At 42.0% G+C, this 22,574-nt stretch overlaps 1 long non-coding RNA gene across 1 annotated transcript; it reads left to right on the top strand.

Annotated features, from left to right (window-relative positions):
* Nucleotides 1-7,287: 7,287 nt before the first annotated feature.
* On the top strand, nt 7,288-21,924 carry LOC130172341 (uncharacterized). Its single transcript, XR_008828257.1, has 4 exons — nt 7,288-7,505; nt 8,115-8,314; nt 13,718-13,824; nt 18,036-21,924. It is a non-coding gene; the product is annotated as an uncharacterized LOC130172341 (long non-coding RNA).
* Nucleotides 21,925-22,574: the final 650 nt, after the last annotated feature.

Raw genomic sequence — 22,574 nt, 5'->3', positions numbered from 1 at the left:
CGGCTCCTAATGCTGTCTCGCTTCAAGCATCAGAGGGAGAGCAAGAAGCTGCTGTCACCTGCAGACACACACACACACACACACACACACACACACACACACACACACAGGCATCAGACCAACACTGAGTGTAGGGGGGGTTGCCTGTTTACGCACTGATAACATTCAGACTCCCCCTAGCTCACCTGTCCAACCACAAACACACACACACACACACACACACACACAGATACCACCTGTCTGCTGTCCATTCACCTTGTTCTTGTTGGTTAAACTTGTCCCAGTGTTCAGTGAAACAGCTCAAGGCCCACTTCAGTGTTTGATCAGTGTTTGTCCTCGGGGTGTTATCATGCTGACCTTGGCCTCGGAGTCAGTCAGGAAACCAGGTATTCAGCAGCAGGAGCCTGGGAACACTGTTTTCAACACTCACAGGAAGATGCACTGTTTCTGCTGTGTCTATACCTGGAGGAATGTTTCAATTCGAATTTAATAAAAAATATATCAATACTGACTAAACATCAGACCGGAGTCAGTAACCACTGGCATCAACATCCACAGCTGATCCTACAGCAGCTACAGCAGACATCACCTCTCTGCCCTGGTACATCTGTGTGTGTGTGTTGAGGAGATTCGGTCTGAATCGCTCAAAAGGCATCTTGACTTATGAGCAAATATATGACAGGAAACGGCCAGTTTCACTCGTCGATATGCCAATTCAGATTTTGGTTAAAACTCTACACCTAAACTGGTTAAGGATTCGAGGTACAGGTTTTCGGCATTTGTTACACCCCCCTATGGATCTGACTCAATATATTTTGATAGACTAATTCAAAAACACAACCTGAAGATATGTACCCGGAGTTATGATGATTGGACGGATTGCTAATGAGTTATGGACACTTTCTTGTAAAGCCCTCCCTTGTGTATTGGTCATCAACAAGTTTTATTTGACTTTTGATAAGCTTGGTCCAGTGATGATCTACAGAACATTTGGCAGCGATCAGACTACGGGAGGAATGTCCAAAACCAAAGAATTTGAGAAAAATCCATCATGGCAGACTTTTATGGTCCAGAGGCGTTGTACAGCACACTGACTTGTGGGTTAAATTTCAAGTTAGTGACTCATGGTGAGAGGGGCGTGGCCTTACCTCAGTTATAGCGCCACCATGTGGCCGACTGGCCTCATGTTTCTTGGGAAGCACTTGCTCGCCATTTCCAGTTATTGTGTGTGTGTTGTGAGCAGAATCACACTCAAGAACAATGTTCAGGAAGTCACATGACATATGGACGAACAAGGACAACAAAGCTGATAAACAAGTTATTAATTATCATGAAGCACTAATTACATAAAAGCATGAAATTGAAGGAACAAGCTCCAGTTCTCCAGTAAGACTGAAGGTGAAGACAGAGTGACTGAAAACACTGTGATGTGATACGCTGTTCCAATGGTCTGTTAGTAAATGATATTGTTTAATTTGAAGGGGAATGCTGTCGTCATGGCTACAGCAATGAACACGTGGTATTGAACAATGGTTGTGTTGACTGTCAGTTGACAACAGGAGGAGGACAGTCTTCTTTTGTCTCTAGATGACATACAGATGTGTGAAGTCTATTTTGGAGGCAGATCACTTTTTACTTTTGACGTGTGATTAAATGAAAGTCTCGTCCTCTTATCTGTTTACCCGTCAGCAAAGGTAACAAAGACAGCTGTGTGAAAATAGCTTTTTATTTGTTGCTGTCAGTTTCCTGAACTCAAGCGAACTGAGGACTAAATTCAGCCCACAGTGAGATCGCTGAAAGGATGTGAAACCTCATGTCTGAACTTTTTGTCTTCCATCTCTGACAATGAGGCTCCTGACTTTCTAACTGCTCTTATCTAAAAATGACTGTGTTATGATACTGTATCACTGAATCTGTGATGTATGTTGTATTGTTCAGGGTTCGAAACACGGGGGGGGGGATTGGTTGGGGCTGACCCCCCTGATTAAGATTTTAACCCCCTCAAAAGAGCTAAAAACAGCAGTTCTGGGAGGTTGAAACATTTATAAATCCTTCTTACCTGTAATTGTAAATATTACAATATATTTCCCCTATTCATGTCCGTGAGAATTTAAAAATAGACAGTTCCTGTCATGACACTTAGCTAAGTAGCGGTAGGTCCCTTTCCCGTAGTTCCTTTTCATTTTCTGAACTGACTGCTCAAATTCGGCAGTTAAACCAATTAAATCCAAGTGGGCGGAGTCAAATTCCAGTTAAACCAATGAAATTCTAAATGGGTGGGGTTAAACACCTGTTAAACCAATAGAAAATCAAAATAGGCAGGGTGCCCTGTTCAGGGGCAGGGATACTTTCTCCTAGGTGTCGCTCAGACAATAGGTAAATGTAGCACTAGCTATCTAGCTTGTTTAATAGACTTTACTGCAGAGTTTCTGAATTAGATTGTGTCAAGCATTTACAAATGAATGCTAATGTAAGCTAGTTCCTAACTTTAGCCTTTAGAAACTAAACTGTAACTTTAGACTAGCTAGTTTCTAACTTAAGCCTTAAGTTACAGTTTAGCTAACTAGTGGTGGAAAGTACATTTAAACTAACTTGTGTATTTAAGTACAATTTTGAAGTACTTGTACTTGACTTGATTGTTTCCATTTGATGCTACTATATACTTTCTACTCCACTACATTTATTTGACAGCTGTAGTTAAACAAGTAAGATACTGTAGCTGAATTCACAATAAAGCTTCTCATTGACATGTTTTTCTGTTTCAGCCACAACAGCGGAACATATTTGAAATAGTGACTGAAATGGTGCCCATTAAGACTATGTGTTAACCAGCAGTCACTTCCAAGCCGCTAGCCTGCTGCTGCTAAAATCCTGATTTTATACCAACTACGCTGTCTGACAACATCACCAAATTCATCAGTTAAAGACAAAGACTGCTGTGATTTCAACTGTATTTACTGTAAAATGGTCACTCAGACAGAGCGTTAGCGGCTCATTCATGGCAGCTACTGTGTGGTCAGTTGAATGAGGCACTTAGAGAGGTGTGTCTGTGGAAAGAAATCCTGACCTCTCCCTCTCAGGGTAAATCTATCAATAAAGTCAGTGAGTTGGCAACACTGCCTGTAAACGTCCCTGATGATGAAATAGAAATTGTTTACTCAAAATCACTTTGAGAGACCAAAGGCCAATAGGGAAACTCCAACACTGGACCAGCCAACCAATGGTTTAACTTCATCACTAGGTCAGTCAGTCAGTCAGCCAGCGACCTTTATGTTTAAAGGGCTGGCGCATCAAAAAAAGAGCTAATGAATGAGACGCTATTACTCTTATGAGTTAATCAGGAACACCTTTGGTCGTCGGTTGGTTTCATAGATACTGATGAACAAATTATTACTTACTGATTCATTAATGTCAAGCTCATTGCCTAAAAATTAAGTTGCTATACAACTAGACTGCAACATCAAATATGTTTTATAGGAGAGATAATTTAGACTGAATCTCTTAACGTAATGACGTTAGTTTAGTTGTATACAAACATCATTTGTAGGAGACAGGTTGTTGATTAATGTTGTTGTTTTCTATTAACTCTTTGTCTACCTCACAGTCCTCGATTGGACAGGGTTATTCAGGAACTGCTTCATTATCAGGTCGTTCCTGATCAGTTCTCAATAACTACTCACATTTTAATGTTGCTGTACTGAGCCTTACCGTGTCAGTGTTAACACAACTGTCTGCATGTCACTTTGTTGCTTAACCTGTACCTTTTCATTACCTGTTCTTGCTTACGTAATCCTCCTCAGTGTGGATCATGACTTTCACTCTGTTATGTAACAGCTGGCCTTTTACGTCGGTGCACTCTCACTTGTTTACAGACTTGATGTGGTTGGTAAGTTTGATTAACTGGAGGAATTTCTGTTGGTTTTGCACAGCTCAAACAAAAACCTGCCGTCAGAGAGAGAGAGAGAGAGAGAGAGAGAGAGAGAGAGAGAGAGAGAGAGTGTGTGTCTTACAGGACATGTCTGTAAATGATAACATGCTCTAACCTTTGGTTAAACATATACTTCCTGACTGAGCCCAAATACCAAACTCTCACAATCGCACACACAGTTCCTCGTTATGAAGTTGTTGGACTGAAACTGTCATACTATTATGTATAATATATATTATGTATATATATATATATATATATATATATATATACCCCATTTAAAATTTCCATTTCATTTATTTATCTTTTTACTTATTTATTTATCTATCTATCCATTTATTATTACCCCTTGCATATTCTCCCTATTTATTTGCCCCAAACTTCTTTTTTTTGTGTACATTTCTTTATACTTTTCTGCTTTGTTATTTAAATACGGGGGCTGTTGTACAAAGTGTGTCATGCGGTCAACTTTTCTCCCTTTGGTTGATCGATGTCAGTGTGGATAGATCAACTACACCTGCCTATCTCTGACCTGTGGTCAGGCTCACAACAAAAACATTTACCTCCAGTCAGGAGGTCGTCAGTCAACAGAGGCACTCAGCTGATCTATCTGAAAATAACACTGCCAGTCAGGACTTTTCAGTCCTTTCAGACAAATGCGTACACGTACTATATATATATATGTACAGTAAATTCATATGGTTTGTTGCAGGTGAATTAAAGTGCAGAACTACTGTAAGTCTGTTCTGTATTGTTACTGTTATGGAGGCAGCAGTCTAATGTTAGCTTCATTATGAGACACTTCACTGAGGTACTTGTGGCTAGCTAGCCATGTAGCTAGCTGCGTTGAGTTTAACCGCTACAAGTATTTCTGATGCTATTTAACGTTTAGTGTCTGATACTAATATCAATATAAAAATCTGAAAATACTGACCTCATCATACACTCCTCATTTCTCCCATGCCATTAACCCGAACCATGATTTTTCTAAATCACCAAACTGTGAACAGTCAATCAGCTTAACCACATGTATTATTGTTACCATGATGATGAAGTTCTAGTACACTGCCACTGGTAAACTCCTCTATCGTTCGTATCGAGGTGGCGGGGACAAACAACCTATATGTTCAGGTTGGAGGACTTGTTGGCTGAAAACAAACAGGTGGATTCTCTGATCAGGTTCCTGTAGAGACCAAATTCACTCCCACGATACACATTCTCTCATTTTGGGCAATGTAATCTGGCTCAGGGCAGCCTCTGAAATGAGGGGGGGATTCCTCAGCCAGGTATGCCCCCTAAAAGATCACAGGTGTGGGAGATGGAAGAATGTAACTGAAGCTAAATTGACCACAGTGCTTTGACCTGAAGCACTGTCAACTAACAGAGCTGCTCTAAGTCTAGACAGTAGCTTTCAAATATAGAATGCTTGTTTAGTTTACTGCCACTTGTCTTATTGTGAACCCTGCTGTCTGAAAGAACTGGATCCAACATGGGAACAGAGAGAAAGAGGTGGTTTGAGTGAAGTGAAGCACAGAAAGAGAATGAGCAGTTTTCAAAATGTCTGGCGCCAAACTTGGAGCACACTGCTGTCTGATGGAAGTGTACTGGGAGGATTACTGTGCCGCTCTGTTATGACTCAGCAGACACACCCACATCACAAGTCAGGCGAGGTGACTACGACTACACTCTGCCAGAGATTCAGCCGCTAGCTCCACACGCAGTCCACCCTATCAGGAAGAATGTGGCTGTATACTTCATGTGGTGTGAAAGTTACAATTGTCTTACATTCCTCTACATCCCTCAGTTAACACAGGGAGCAAAGGACGAGGCAGTGATTACTGAGTAAGACAGGAGACAATACCAGTCCTGACTGTCTGTCCAGCCTGTAAACAGCATCCTTAGAGACACTGTAATCACACAGCTGGGTGTAGACATGTCAGTGTCCCTGGTGAGCTCCACATGCAGCAGTCCTCGTGCACCTGAAGACTTGAACCTTTTCACTGTATTATATTCACAATATTTTGAGCTGATAATAATTGTAGCTTCCCTTCAGTTGATCCAGTATCTGTCAGTGTTACATCCTGGTCTTGGGCTGAGTGATGCTGTTTTGTCCATATAATGGTACCCATCATCCCCTGCTTTCAGTGCACAGTGTCGACTGACAGTTCAAGGGGTACAGCATATTTAGTATTGTAATTAAGAGGCTGTTTTGTTAAAAATGTTGTTAATGTAACCAGCGTAAATAAAATTATGTTGGTAGCATTCTTGCTGTGTTCCTCCCCCTCACATTCTGCACCTCAGGCAACCGCCTGTGTCGCCTATGTCATGACCAGCCCTGTGTAATTATGACATTGGTGGTGTGTCTGTGCCAGGGTTCACTTTTAATTGGCTAATGATCTAAACCATATGTTACAATGAAGTCAGGAACCCGAGGGAAGGACCAAGATGCCGACTCTCAGAGACTGGCTGATGCAACAAAGGAGCCTTAATGAAAACACAGGCTTACAGGTAGTCCAGCTGCAGACAAGTAGGCAGATGCACAACTGGATGCAAACCAGATCCAAACTCAAAAGTCTCTGGGAAACACAAGGTAACAGGGAACACAGGCAGGCACAAAAGCACTGGGGAAAATGCAGGAAAAAAAACAGATGAACTACCCTACTAACTAACCTTAACCTAAAGAGTGAGAGGAACACAAACTAAATACAGAAAACTGACTGGGTGTTGACAAAGATGGCTGACTGGTGATCTGGGAGGTCTGGCTGTGGGTTGACAAGGGCTGCTGGTTGGAGGTCTAGCAACGGGGACAGCCAAGTGGGACAGTCAGGAGGTTGGCAAGGAGAACTGGTTCAGGAACTGGCAAGCTGTCGGCTGGGACAAACAACGCTGGAACAGGCGAGGCGTTAGCCGTCATGGTCAACTCAGGGTCTCCGGGACGCAGCAACGGACAGAATGTTGGCCGGTAGGGGCTGGTAGCTGGGAACTATAGGGACGAAGGCTAGCATACTGATAGCTAGCATGCTGGTGGCTAACAGGCCAAAAGCTAGAGGGCTGGGGTGCAGGCTGGAGACTAGTCAACCAGTCAGAGATGAAGCAGGCACACAACAGTTAAACTGAGTTCAAAGACACTAGTTAGACTAGGATACTAGTGCAGTTTGAAGCGTTGAACCCCTCAGATGAATAGACAATCTTTTTTCTCTTATTTGGAGGTTCTACTGGAATAGGTTTACATGTTCAAAAACACAGTATTTTGCTCATACAGTACATTGTTGCAGAAGCCTCTATACTCACTTTGATACAGCTCCTGTCTCTTTAAGGCCCCCCCTCCCTAAAAGCCCAGTCTGCTGTGATTGGTCAGTTCTCACTGGCCTGAGGAGGCACTGCGGCCAGAGAACCAGTAGAACCCAGTTTAGCTGCATTTCTAAATTTCCAATGCTCAACCAGAACCTGCGCCATGTGTTAGAGCAGGAAACTGATCTGAGATCAGAGAGAAATGATCAACATCACTGATCAAGACGACAGTTTACTGTTACGTTCTCCTCAGCTACGTACTGCTACCTCTGTCACATAATGTGAGGTCAGTATTTTTGCATCTAAACTGTAACTGTTCTGTCTTCACAGGTACATTTGAGACCACAGAGAACAGTGAAGTAAAGCATATATGTTGTGAAGTGCTACAGAGCTAACATGTTAGCATGTGCATGCAGCACAGTGTGTAATGTAAACACAGCAATGACCAGGATGTAGGAAGGGAGAGTACGACATGAAACGAGGTGGAAAAAAACAACAACTAATAAACATATGAAAGTAATAACAGTAATAGTAAAGTCGTTGCTGTGTCCATGTGTTATCCTGACTGTACATTCATTACATCAGACCAGTGACACCATAATGATGCAGTAAACTGCCCACAATGATGAATCATGTCAATTAACTTATAGTTTTACTGTTCTAACAGTGACTTGTTTATGTAATTGACATATTGCTCAGTAACTTGAGTATCATCAGCTGCTGTGAGAACTGTACTGTCTGTGTTTCACAGAGGAACTTGACAGTTATTGTCTCCTTGATGCTTTACGAGTAACTGCAGATGATCTGTCTGATCCCTTTACGTCAAAAAGGAGCAACAACAATCTAAAAATCATCAGAAAAGATAAATGACACAGACTGTTGTGGTTATTGACAGAAAATGCAGCTGACTTCAGGATCAGAGACCCACGCTGATCACTGATCAGTATTCATCAGCTCCATTAGGAGCTGCGGACTGACAATTGAGCTGCTGAGGTGGCTGCAGGAGGGTGGAGCCTCAGGCCGGTCAGCTTTCTCTTTCAACCTCAGACGCAGTGTCTCACTGTGCCATGAATGGACACGCCAGGCTGTGATGTGGTAAGACTAATGACTGGTTTATGGCAGCACCGTTTACAGCTACTGTGGGTATGGGTTAGTGCAGAGCTGACAGAGGTTTAATGTGCCAGTAATGTAAATGTCTTATACTGTGAGCTGAGTCATTACTGCCAACATTGCTCATTAGCAAAGTTAAACAAACAAATGTTTGGATTTGATTTCACTGCTGTTCACACACACACACACACACACACACACACACACACACACACACACACACACACACACACACACACACACACACACACACACACACACACACACACACACACGCTGTATGCTGTATGTATTATATATATTGTGTCATACCAGCCCATGTATTCAGATATAATAAAACAGACCATAACTAAGCATCATCCAGTCTCCTTCTCCTGAGAACTTAGAACGGCTCCAAAATCAGTACAGTTTAGTACAGTTACAGTTCAGGTCAGATTAGTAGAGTTAAAGTTTAGTTCAGTTTAATACAGTTACGGTTTAGAGTTCAGCACAGTTACAGTTTAGTACAGTATCATCTTCTGTTTACACTCAGACTTTTCGTGTTGCTCTGGCGTTTTGCCAATATACTTCTTTTCAGTGGAAATCCCCTCCGACTTCACTGCTTCCCTGAAAAGAGGAATCTGACAGGTTATGTCTTGTATCTTCTTCTTCTGAGTTTTATCTTTGGTATTTATCAACTTCCCATGTCTTTGTCACAACTTTCACAGGTATATCAAATTATTTTACAGTTAACTATGACAACAAGTCACTCAGAAATTGAGTCACAAAGGGAAAAAGAAAAAGTTTTATCTTTGTGAATGACATCTCAAATCTACTTATCACACATTCACTCATGATGGATAATCAAGGTTCCCACACGATGTGTTTTGTGGACTTGATCAACTTAAATGATTCCACTGGAACCAGAATTCTAACAGTACAGACGAAAAACCTGTTTATGAAACGAACTGGTCACATCGGCCACCTTCACGTCATGAGGTCAAAATATGAACGTCTCGCACGTCAGAACAAACCAGACACATTTATGCTGTGAAGGCTGAGACCTTATAAACCATTTTTAATGACAGTCAGTGGGTAGACTGAGTGCAACTGTGATGTGTTCAAAGACTGCTATGTTTCACTGCAGCTGAACCTCACCAGGTTCCCTCAGAAGAGACCGAGACCAGTCGTTTCATACCAGTGGACTAAAGACTGCAGGCGTGACAATGGACTGGACTACAAACTGGACTACACTGTATCTGTGAAACTGAAAATGATTCTCATGATTCAGCTTTAAAACTTACCTGTGGATACTTAGACTTAAAGTCCTGGACAAATGAGACGCCACAGACAGAGCTGCTTCTCCAGGTCTGGACCATGGTGGGTTAGGGTTAGGGTCCTCCAGCTCCTCCTGCTGGATAAAAAGCCTCCTCAGCCCAGGTGGGATACAAAGTCCCTCAAGTCTGCTGTGGGGATCTCCTCCCAGCTGGGCATGTTCAGAGTACCAAGGAGGCGTCCTCACAAGAAGCAACCTCAGCTGCATCTCTCGAGGTGGACTCATTACAGCAACAACGAAAGACGCCAACATGAATATAATCATTGTAAAAAACCAAGAAACAAAAAGCAGCTGTATGTTCCGTCTTATAGTAGAGCTGTAGTTGGTGGTGAAGCTGACTAACTCTCTGACTCTGAATATGCTTGTACCAGTTGTTACTAAATTGCAGGCGCTCAGGGCATGATGGGTGCGTCGTTTGTCGTTGATGTTTGGTTGAATGTGGGTTGTGGCGTCAGGTAACCAAAATTCAATTTCAACATCTAATGCCAATATCAGTTTCACATAGAATAACTGATGACAGCTGACATTGATGTTTTGTTGGTTTTAAATTGTGGTAAGTAACAAAAATCCAACGTCTTCCAAACGTCTCATAACTAACGTATAAAATACTGATATTCTAGTCATGAGCAAAACCCAACGTCTGCTGAGTGTCACAATGACGTCAACCTGATTTTCACTTCCAACCAAAATTTAGCATGTTTCTGACATCCTGACGTTAACCTGATGTTGACCTGATGTTGACCTGATGTTGACCTGATGTTGACCTGATGTTGACCTGATAGTCTGTGAGATATGAACTGGGTTTGTGCTGACACTTAATAAGCAGGTGGTTTTGAAACTGAAAATCTGAAAAAATTAAACTGAAATATGAGGTGACATTTATTTTAGATTCCTTCCGCACAGCATGTAAGACTGTTCTGTTAGTGTGTAACACACAGGAGGAGACAAACCTAGCTGCAGTTTTGTTGTCTGAATCTGGAAACATATAATCAGGGAGCCAAGTTAACAGACATCAACTCAGACTCAATGTCTATGACAAATTCAAATTCATTTGTGTCTGTGGTTCAGAAAACAAAAGCTCTTTGGTGAGGGGAAAAAATACTGTGAACATTTCCTGTATTAAAGCAGCTCAGGCTGAATCAGGGTCAGGTCCAAGGCTCAGGTCAGACCACTGAACCCTCCTTACGTCACTAATAGAAGTATTTTCATTAAACTTTGTATACAGCGTCTGACAGATTATCTTCTGCAGCCTCAGGCAGCTTCATGTTCCCTGTGAACCCAACAGATTATGATGGAGATTATATAAGAGCAGAACTCAGAGACGTTAATTTGATCAACACATGATGAAGACCTGTGGGAACCTGAGCCAGACTACATGAAGAAGCAGTGTTTTTCTTCACAGGGAAATGACTACATAACCATCCGACCTTAACGGAAATATTTCTTTGTCTTCATCAGACCAACATACCGACATTTCATCCAACCTTTCATTTCAAAATGTCTGGCTTCAATTCAAGGTGACATGTTGGTATGTGGAGGTTTACAGAGCAGCAGCCCACAAACACTGCCGTCAATGTTATCATGAATGTATGAGACTACACCTCCTCTGAACTTATTTCTGTCCCTCAGAGATGAATTATATACATCAGCATTACAAACATTATTATCATTATTTATATACTGCTCTCCTACATGAAATCCAGCTTCTAAGTAGCTAAGTACTCACAGCATTCAGCACCCAGACCTCACTGCACTGAATGTTGGCATTAGATGTAAATGATGAGTATAGATGTAATAGGATTAGTGGGCTGCAGAGCATCAACATGTGTTAGTCACAGTGTTGTAGGTGTCACATTTTGTCTGTTTCTGTCACTCTGCATAGATTCTGTTTAGAGGTGTAAGTACATGTTGTACCACTGAAACAAGTCTCTAACACATGGCACACAGCAGCTCCTGGGTCAGCACTGCTGTACATAATCAACACGGTTAAGAGTTGTTAACAGGATGATGGCTGATCTCCTGAGAGGACTCTCAGCTACAGTACGACAGGACAGAGGACATGTGAGGATAGAGCTCCATTAGCCTCTACCTCCCATACTGTGTCCTACTCTAACTCTCACTAGCCTCCATATATCATCCGGCACTTTACTGTGGGATGAAGTCACTTCACTGTTTGTGCCCCCTGCTTTTTACTGGTCCACCTACTGAAAGTTTCCCCCATAGGCCCAGGGGCATTCTGGGTCAAGAAATGAAGTGGCTAAGCTGCTCATAATTCTCAGGCTGCTCTGCTCTGCAAGGGGTCAACCTGCAGAGAGAGAGAGAGAGAGAGAGAGAGAGAGAGAGAGAGAGAGAGAGAGAGAGAGAGAGAGAGAGAGAGATAGGAGTCAAGGTAGAGAAAGAGAGAGAGAGAAAGGGAGAGTGAGGTTTCATTCACTCACACTGTTATTGTAACACGTATGTTGCTGCATACACCACGTGTGTGTGTGTGTGTGTGTGTGCGTGTGTGTGTGTGTGTGTGTGCACCCAAGTGAGACTAATGCAGCTTATCTACCACAATGCAGGCACAGATCTCATGCACTCCAGGGTCTGCCAAATCTAAAAGATACACACACACACACACACACACATACACACACACACACACACACACACACACACACAGTTGTGTTTCCATGACTTCAGAGGACATTTCATTGACTTACATTCATTTCCTGGAGACTTACTCAACCTAACCTAAAGCTAACCTAACATAACCTTACTCTGACCTCGAAACATATTTTCATCTTAAAATTAAAAAGTCCCCATAATGTGACTGTGTAAACAGATTTAGGTCCCCATAACATGAGGAATACCTGGACACACACACACACAGACACACACAGACACTGTTACACTGGGGTTATATGAATGTGTGAAGTGTAGTTGTGGTGTGTGTGTGAGCTCAGTTCTTTATCTCTACAGAGCACATCAGGGTTCAAACCGTCGCCTCACGTCACTGCTCCCTCTGATAGAGCTTCTCTTTTTTCTTCTCAACTTTCACTTCCATTTTCTTTGTACACATTTGTCACCTAAACAAATAAATAATCAAATAAAATCCTGAACACTGTTTCTAGATTCTTGTGTTATTTTGTTTTGAACACCATTTTCAATTCCATGAAAAACCACAATCTGAATTCCATCACGTCTCCTCCAGTAAACTGGACCAGGTTCAGATCTCAGTTATAAATCTGAGAGTCTGTCTGCAGCCCAGGGACCCTGGTCACATCTGTGCGTCCATGACTCCACACATACATCCAACACCAGTGATAATGATGGAGCAGGCAGTGTGAACCCTTCACATGTAGTAATGCTGTAGAGGGGAGGGTGGAGGATGGGTGTGTAGCAGGGGCAGTTACAGTCAAACTATGTGATTCAGCTAAGCTAATGTTTCTCTCTGACCTGTTGACTCTCTAAGACTCTACAAACTACAGCATCATCCTCAGTGACTGTTTATCTGATGATGCGTAAGACGGGAGGGTGAACGACGTGGGCAGATCTGATGATGTAAGAATTTATGAATGAGAGGCAGAGGAGGATGGAAAAGATCTTCCTCACTCAACTTTCATGATCTGATTGTTCCACGAGACTCAAGAGATTCCGATGTGGTCTGGTCTGTGAGTCTGGTACAGTCTGCCACACAGCAGGGGAGCAGTGCTGACCCGGGCTGCTGTGGTCCAGCTGTGAGGAGCTGACTGGGGACAAGATGGGACGTCTCCTCCCACAAAAACCAGAACTATGTCTTGTACTAAACTCTGTGTGTCTGAGCTGACAGAGACAAAGCTCAGTCTCTAAGAGTCCTGTCCTGGGTACAGCTTAATGACTCTGATCCTCACAGCTTCTAAGCTGTTTGAGGGTCCAGACCTGGTTCCAGGGTTCAGGTTAGAATCAGGTTTAGGTTAGGGTTCGGGTAAGACATTCAGTTATGATGTTTGAGGTGAGAGTAAGGGGCTAGGGAATGAATTATGTTAATGAGTGTCTTCACAAAAATAGAAGTACAAGTACAGTATGTGTATGTGTGTGTGTTTCTGTCATAGGCTACCTTTGAGGACAAATTTCAGACTGAAGACCAGTCAACTGGGGACAGGTCATCCAGTTTGGGACAAAGGAGGACTAGTTCATGAACCTGAGCTGAGTAACAGAGGTGATGTATCAAATTACTTTTTTTTGCTGATTAATTAGTAAAGTTTTCAGTGATTAGATGTAATAACAAAAAAAGAATAACCACCTCGTGGTTGTCTGCCTCCGCCACTCAGACTAGTTTAAGGTTATATCCCTGTTTATCCAGAGTCATTAAAATATGAACCATTTGTGTGAAATTTTGTTACAATTGCTGTGTGAAGTAATGGCTAAATAGTGTTTCTCACAGTGTATCACACTGACCTTTGACCTTTGACCAGCAAAATCTAATCAGTTTGTCCTTGAGTCCAGGTGAACGCTTTCACCAAACTCCTGGGAAATTCCTTTCAGGTGTTACTGAGATATACAATACGCCTCCGGCTCTGACGCCGGCGCAGAGGCATAAATGTGTAGACAGAACTTCATCACAGTTCCCAAGCAAGTTTCCCAACACTGGTTGGGAATAAATTGATTTATCGAAGTGATTGATCAGTTTGAAAGCCGATGGTGTTGTGCCGGAATGGCTCACCCGGCTCAGGTATGCCAGTGCACCTGCACGATAAACCAGAGAAAGGAGGCAGCCCGGCTGTAGCTTCAGTCTCGTCTACTTGGATGCTCCAGGTGTTGCCATGGTGACATGACATGTCATATTCTGATTTGCATATAACCACACTGTTGCAGACTGACAGGCTGCAGGTGGGGAGGCTGCTTCACTCTGTATGAACAGCGATCAGCAGGCAAACTGCAGCTGGCTTCACAGCTTATCCATGTGTTGTGAAATGACCTGGACGTCAGCACAACATCGTTCATCTGAAAACAGTCTTGATCTGTTGCTTGGTTCCAGGGTGTATGTTGCTAAATCTAGTGTCACAGTCAGCAGCCTGACAGTAGCGATAACAGCTGTGTGTGCAGAACACACTGAGGGCAAAAGCAGCCTTGACTAAACCATGGCTGTGTTACAGCAACGGCATCAAGAGCAACAAAGAGGTTATGTCTCTTTACTTAACTACAATAAAACACACTTTAGGATATAATTTAAGAAAATGTGGAAACTTGTGTTGAAAAGTCATTAAAACAAAACTGTCTCATCTAGTACAGCTTAAATTTCTTCTGACCACATAACCTCATTTAAAGAGCTGTTTCATGTAAAGTAAAAAAACCAAAAGACAACTCTGCAGTTGTGAGCAGCAGCAGCAGCAGTTTCCCAACCACTTTCCACTTAAATAATTACTGTTACAGCACACAGACGGGAGGGAGTGGAAAATACGGTGTGTAATCTCTCTCAGTCCTCCTCCCCTCTCCCTGTAACAGTGAATTAAGACACAAACACACACACACACAAACACACACACACACACACACACACGCGCAAGCACACTCTAACACCTCCTGTTGCAAAAGTTGGTTGCAGACAAGGCTGGTAGACATTAACTCTCAGATGCAGTCAGGCTGATATGAGTGGGAGGAGCCTACACTTACAGTCAGTCTCCCACTCTGTCACGGAAGTGGAATATGAACTTCAGTATCTTTCAGGTCATGTCCACTCATCACACATTCAATGAATCAACAACATAGAAAACATGCAGTAGAGAAGCACACAGTAGATAACCATGCAGTGACTAAACGTGTAGTTAATAACCATCCAGACCTGAATCCAGTAGAACACCTTTGGCTTGTGGTAGAACAGGAGACTGGCAGCATGAATGTGCAGCTGAGAAATCTGCATGTGATGCAATCATGTCAACATGGAGCAGGGTCTCAGAGGAAAGTTTCCAACTCTCTGTAACGGTATTTGACATGAGAACGTAATTAATAAACAAATTAAAAAGACTAACGAGCACCATGCAGACTTTGTACAGGAGGTTCCGTCACTGCTACACTCAATCTGACCACTACCAATAACTCTGTTTCACCAGCATCAGATTTTTCACTTGGTCTTAACCAAAATAAAACTGAAGCTGTAGAACTCATGACTTTCCCTTCAGCCTCAGTTCACTTTGTGTGTGCTGTGTTTGATTAATCCTAAATTTGAATTGTATGTATAATATTAATATATTAATAATAGAAGAACATCATGTGTGTCAGGTCTGACCACTGCATCTACTACAGAACACACACAAATGACAAACTGGAATATCTCTAACTTGTATCAATAAAGAACATTACTCAAGTGAAGGTAGCTTTAGGAAGGTTTTTAAGCCTTCTCTGTCTCTCTAACTCTCTCCAAATATATACACACACACACACACACACACACACACACACACACACACACACACACACAGTGGGTACGGAAAGTATTCAGACCCCTTTAAATTTTTCACTCTTTGTTTCAAAAAGTTCATTTTATTTCTCAATGTACACTCAGCACCCCATCTTGACAGAAAAAAACAGAAATGTAGAAATGTTTGCAAATTTATTAAAAAAGAAAAACAAATATCACATGGTCATAAGTATTCAGACCTTTTGCTCAGTATTGAGTAGAAGCACCCTTTTGAGCTAGTACAGCCATGAGTCTTCTTGGGAATGATGCAACAAGTTTTTCACACCTGGATTTGGGGATCCTCTGCCATTCTTCCTTGCAGATCCTCTCCAGTTCTGTCAGGTTGGATGGTGAACGTTGGTGGACAGCCATTTTCAGGTCTCTCCAGAGATGCTCAGTTGGGTTTAGGTCAGGGCTCTGGCTGGGCCAGTCAAGAATGGTCACAGAGTTGTTCCGAAGCCACTCCTTTGTTATTTTAGCTGTGTGCTTAGGGTCATTGTCTTGTTGGAAGGTGAACCTTCGGCCCAGTCTGAGGTCCTGAGCACTCTGGAAGAGGTTTTCTTCCAGGATATCTCTGTACTTGGCCGCATTCATCTTTCCTTCAATTGCAACCAGTCGTCCTGTCCCTGCAGCTGAAAAACACCCCCATAGCATGATGCTGCCACCAGCATGTTTCACTGTTGGGATTGTATTGGGCAGGTGATGAGCAGTGCTTGGTTTTCGCCACACATACGTCTCATCAGACCAGAGAATCTTATTTCTCATAGTCTGGGAGTTTTTCATGTGTTTTTTTGGCAAACTCTATGCAGGCTTTCATATGTCTTGCACTGAGGAGACGCTTCAGTCGTTGACTTTGTGGAACTTTCTCAAATCTCCCTACTGCATCTCTGGAGCTCAGCCACAGTGATCTTTGGGTTCTTCTTTCCCTTTCTCACCAAGGCTCTCTCCCATGATTGCTCAGTTTGGCTGGACGGCCAGGTCTAGGAAGAGTTCTGGTCGTCCCAAACTTCTTCCATTTAAGGATTATGGAGGCCACTGTGCTCTTAGCAACCTTGAGTGCTGCAGAAATTCTTTTGTAACCTTGGCCAGATCTGTGCCTTGCCACAATTCTGTCTCTGAGCTCCTTGGGCAGTTCCTTCGACCTCATGATTCTCATTTGCTCTGACACGCACTGTGAGCTGTAAGGTCTTATATAGACAGGTGTGTGCCTTTCCTAATCAAGTCCAATCAGTTTAATTAAACACAGCTGGACTCCAATGAAGGAGTAAAACCATCTCAAGGAGGATCAGAAGAAATGGACAGCATGTGAGTTAAATATGAGTGTCACAGAAAATGGTCTGAATACTTATGACCATGTGATATTTCAGTTTTTCTTTTTTAAGAAATTTGCAAAAAGTTCTACATTTCTGTTTTTTTCTGTCAAGATGGGGTGCTGAGTGACATTAATGAGAAATAAAAGCACCAGTTGCACTTCTCCTTAGTGCAGTGAGCTCAGTGATTATACTTCCAGCTAAGCTATAAATTTCTGCCTCTAGTTCACTTGTTCAAGCCATGATAAGTGAAAGGTCAGCGTAAAACTTTAAGCGCAGTCACCATTACTGTAGTCACTGAACAGGAATAAGAAATTTCCTTTACACTGAAGCTGATGAATCAGTGCTTGGATTAACTCTGATGGAATGAGGAACTCTGGATGGGGAAGAAGGAATGACTGGAAACTGTTGTGACGATGGCTTAACGAGTTCCACTGCTGAGCTTAGTTCACACAGTCACAGTGATTTTGTGTGCGTGTGCATGCACACACACACACACAAAGTCAATTACAGTCAATTAAAAACAGAAATGTTGGCTAATTAAACTATAATGGAAAGTCCTTATGTAGGAACTCACTGCAGCAACAGTCAATACACCTTCATTAGTGAGATTCCATTCTTTCATTTTTTAAATATTTTGTCTGTCTTTATTTTTGATGACAGACTCGATCCTCCTGGACGTGTCATCCTCAGACCGGTGGAGAGATTCTTCCTGGATGGTTCTTGTATTGTTGCTCCATCTTCTGCCTTAAAATACTCCTAATTAATAACTAATAAGTTTTTTGCTGAAAAATTAGTTCACTGAACTTAGGTTGAATAGTAATTTCAACATTGTTTATGAAAGGCCTTTTTTGAAATGTAAAATTGAACTGAAATGTTTACTGAATTTGAGAAAAGAAAGACAGATTTACATTTGTCAGTTTAAAGAGTCACTTCTTCATTTAAGGACTCTCTAAACTCTCAGTGTGTGTGTGTGTGTGTCTGTGTGTGTGTGTGTGTGAGTGTGTATAACCTTCAGTTGCTCCACAGTGTTTTCATTATAATGAGCAGAAACAACCTTCACATGTGTTAAAGACACAGCAAATTCACATCATAACTGTTTTCTTCAAACAACAAAAAGAAGAGTTTTAATTCTAAGTCTGCTCCTGCTCTGTTTGTTTCTTTAAAAATGAATTTAATGAGTTGAGTGAACTTTATTTTGGTGTAAATACAACACTGACATATACAGCAACCATCTTATAAGAAGTTATGATGAAGCTAACAGTCCCTTATCTCCACCTCCAGCAGCTACATGATGATTCACGTGGAGTGGTGTCTGTGTCCAGGGTTGCCTCTCTTTTAGCTCTGTGTTTGGTCTCCACCAGCTCCTGTGGCTCTTTAGCTGTTGAATGCTCCACCATGTTCACCAGCTGCTCTCTGACTGAGTCTGTCTGCTGTTCGCTGTGAAAGGTCTGTGGAAGCAAAACAAACTGAAAGATGCTAAACCGCTCAGTAGAGCTGAGGACGGCTGTAGAATGAGATCATCGGTGTGAGCAACACCTGTAAGTTAACACACAGTCATTGGACCTGTTGTTGAGATGAAATATTGAGTGCAGCTTTAAGCAGAGTGGTTGAAGGTTGAGGAGTGAATAAAGAAGAGGCTCAGTTATAGTAACAAGACTTTGTATTTTGTTTTTCACCCACAGATTGAACATATTCAAACTCACTGCACGACATTTCTCTTCATCACACAGAGGATATGAAGGTTGTCTTGTTCCCAGGTTCCTGTTTGCCTGTGGCATTAGTGAGGGAGCAGTTTAAAGTCCACCCACACTCACTCCAACAGTAAACTGATGTTTTTTTTTTTTTTTTTTTAAATTCCCCCTTAATCACAGATCAAATCTTTTGCAGCATTCCTCTGTGTATTTAGCAGCACCAGGGCTCAGTACTCTAACTGGTCTTTATTTATGCCTCAAATCTGTTGTGCTGAAGAACTTCTACACTTCACACTGATTCCTAATCGTTTGTGAAAGTGCAACTTCAGAGGTGGCAAAGTGCTCCCACGTTGTCTTTATGGCTCCTGACTCAGGAGCTCATATCACAGAAATACACTTGTTTTCCAGTCAGCCGTCTTTCAGCAGCAGAACAAAGTTCACAGGTTCTTACAATTACAAGTTTATCTGACAGAACTTCAATAAATGAGGCTAACAAAGCTTCAGAGGACCTGTCATAGAAAACATCGACGCAGCCAACAGTCCTCCAGTCCAACTAAATAAAAGCATGGTTGTATAAATGTTGTTGAGTCACTATGACGCACAATATTAAAACAGTGAAAGAGTAAAATGTGTGAGGCAAATTAAGAAATATAGCAGAAAACAGCTGAGTACATATTCTGTAGAAGCAGGAGTATCAGTTTTGCTTACCTCTATAAATTTCAACACATTGGGAAGCAGAACTTAGCAGGAAGTCTGTATCTGTTTTCCAGACCACAATTACATAAGCTAGGTACTGTGGAAACCAGCAGGGAAACTTTTCTTCATGTAATCCATCTCATATAAAATGAGTCACACTGTCATAATGTTCAGCCTAAACATATTTAACTAATTGGGTTTGACAAAAGAAGCTGGTTAACTGCCAACAAGTCCTCAATCCAACACAACAAGTCATTTATCAGAGTAAAATGAATCAGTGTTGTGTTGCTGTCGCTGCAGAGATGCCACTGTTGGTCCACTGCTTTGCTCCAGACTGGAATATCTCAACAACCATCAAACAGTTGGTCATAAAACCTTATTCAGATGATCATTATAACCAGAGGATGAAGCTTGAGACTTCCTGTAGCGCCACCAGCTGGTTGACACGTTACATTCACAGTGAAATCTCTTGACAACTATAGAATAAGACACGATGAAGCTTGGTCCAGACGCTCAGGTCCTCCTTATCTTCACCTGCTCACAATATCTTAACTGGAACAAACCTGAATACAGAATATGCATCCATGGTCCCAAGACAACGTATCCTAACGACCAGTGATCCCAGCTTTTCATCTACCACCACCGCTAACTAGCAGATGGACTGGCACCTAGTCGATGGACTTGTATGTAGTAGATGGACAGCTAACTAGTAGATAAACTGTTTATTAGTAGATGGACTGGTTACCAGAAGATGGACTGGTTACTAGTAGGTGGACTGGTAACAAGTAGATTAACCAGGTACTGGCAGACGGATTGGTAACTTGCAGATGGACTGGTTACTAGAAGATGTACTTTTTACTAGTAGATGGACCAGTAACTAGAAGTTGGACCAGTTACTAGTAGATGGAATGTTTACTAGTAGATGGACCGGTAACTAGTAGATGGACTGTTTACTAGTTGATGAACCGGTAACTAGCAGATGGACTGGTTCCTAGAAGATGGACTGGTTACTAGAAGGTGGACTGGTAGCTAGTAGATTAACCAGTTACTGGCAGACGGATTGGTAACTTGCAGATGGACTGGTTACTAAAAGATGGACTGTTAACTAGTAGATGAACTGTTTGGACTGCTGGTTTGGACTGGTTACTAGTAATGACTCTTCCTGTTCCACCAGCATCAGAGTTTCACTTGGTCTTAACCAAAATAAAACTGAACCTGTAGAACTCATGACTTTCCCTTCAGCCTCAGTTTTCTTTGTGTGTGCTGTGTTTGATTAATCCTAAATTTGAATTGTGTATGTATGATATAATAGAAGAACATCATGTGTATCAGGTCCTCCATCCTCTGTGTGAATGCCCAGTTTTAAGGCCTGAGCTGATGTTTGTATTTGCTGACACTGACACAGTCGTCTTCTTCCATCATAGTTGAGATAACAAGGCTACAATTATTTGTTGATTGATTGTTCAGTGTTTTAAATGTCAGACAACAGTGAAAATGTGTCATTATTCTGATAATTTCTTGTTTGCGTGACTAGCTGTCAAAAATACAAAGATGCTGACTTTGTTATTATTCAAAACTATAGAAAACGATGATTAAAATATTCACACGAGGCTGAAAGAGGTCTGGAACGAGTTTTTGAATAAACCACTAAACGATTAATCATTTATCAAACTTGTTGTCAATTAATCTTCTGTCAATCAGTGCAGGTTGGTTTGTGGGTGCCTGGGGAGGTCATGAAACTGCCATATACAATGGAGGTCAGTAGGGATCCAAGAGTTAGCATGCTAATGTTAGCAATGACCTCAGAGCTCCTAGCATTGCTTCGCTAACAGAAACATGTTCATGGTTGAGATTAAGAAAAGATTGTTGTCACCGTTAAAAGAAACGAGTGCTGACAGTCTTTAATATTTCACTCATCACCTTTCAAAGTAACAGAACAGTGGTTTCTGCAGAATTATCTAAGACCCAGGCGCGTAGAGAGACACACTGATTTATAGAGAACAGCTGATACTTCCTAGTGTGAGTGGCAGCTAACAGCTAGCACTTCCTCCAGCTGCCGTCCATGCTGCTGGTCTCTGGGGGAAAACACATAGGGCAGGTGTATGAAATAGTGATATGTTCCCAACCAGTTAGTTAGTTAGTTTAAATCTTAGAAATATCTTTCCTGCAAACAATGCAAGTTCATGGGGTTTTGACTTCTGGTCTGGACGCCACATTGTGTCTGCCTGTGATCCACCTGTCTGTTTCATCTCAATCTGACACCATCATTTTCACACCGAAATGATAAGATTTCAAACTAGTTGACTTTTAATAAAAAAACATTGTATTTTCAAAATAAATATGTTTTAATAGTTACACTAAAAACAACAGAAAAAGACTATTATTACTGTAAAACATCTTACAGCACCAATAAATATATTAATGTGAAAATATACTAAAATGTGTTGCTGTACAAGCTCAAGAAAAAGTCATTTAAATACATGTAGAATGTAGTCACGATGAGGAGCGGAGAGGCGTCGGCCAGCAGCCGGTCTCAGGCCGCTGGTCTGAGGGTGGCGGCGCAGGAACAGCTGTGGCACAGCTGGCGCTAACAGAGACACAGACAGGATTCGGGAGAGGACGTTTTCTGTGCAGCAGCTTCAGGCTACAAGCATCGGATAATGAGAACCTTCAGCATGACTCAGCTTGAGAACATCACAGCCTTGTGTGGACGGATAAATGTGAATAGACCTGGTCTAAAGTCTTATATACACAGGACAGTCAGTAACTGACTGGTTGAGCTCCTGTCAGTCAGGGAGTGTTTCAGTGTAGA

The sequence above is a fragment of the Seriola aureovittata genome, chromosome 7 (assembly GCF_021018895.1).
Source record: "Seriola aureovittata isolate HTS-2021-v1 ecotype China chromosome 7, ASM2101889v1, whole genome shotgun sequence".
Classification (NCBI taxonomy): Eukaryota; Metazoa; Chordata; class Actinopteri; order Carangiformes; family Carangidae; genus Seriola; species Seriola aureovittata.
The sequence above is the reverse complement of the archived record's forward strand: the minus strand, read 5'-3'. Positions and strand labels throughout refer to the sequence as shown.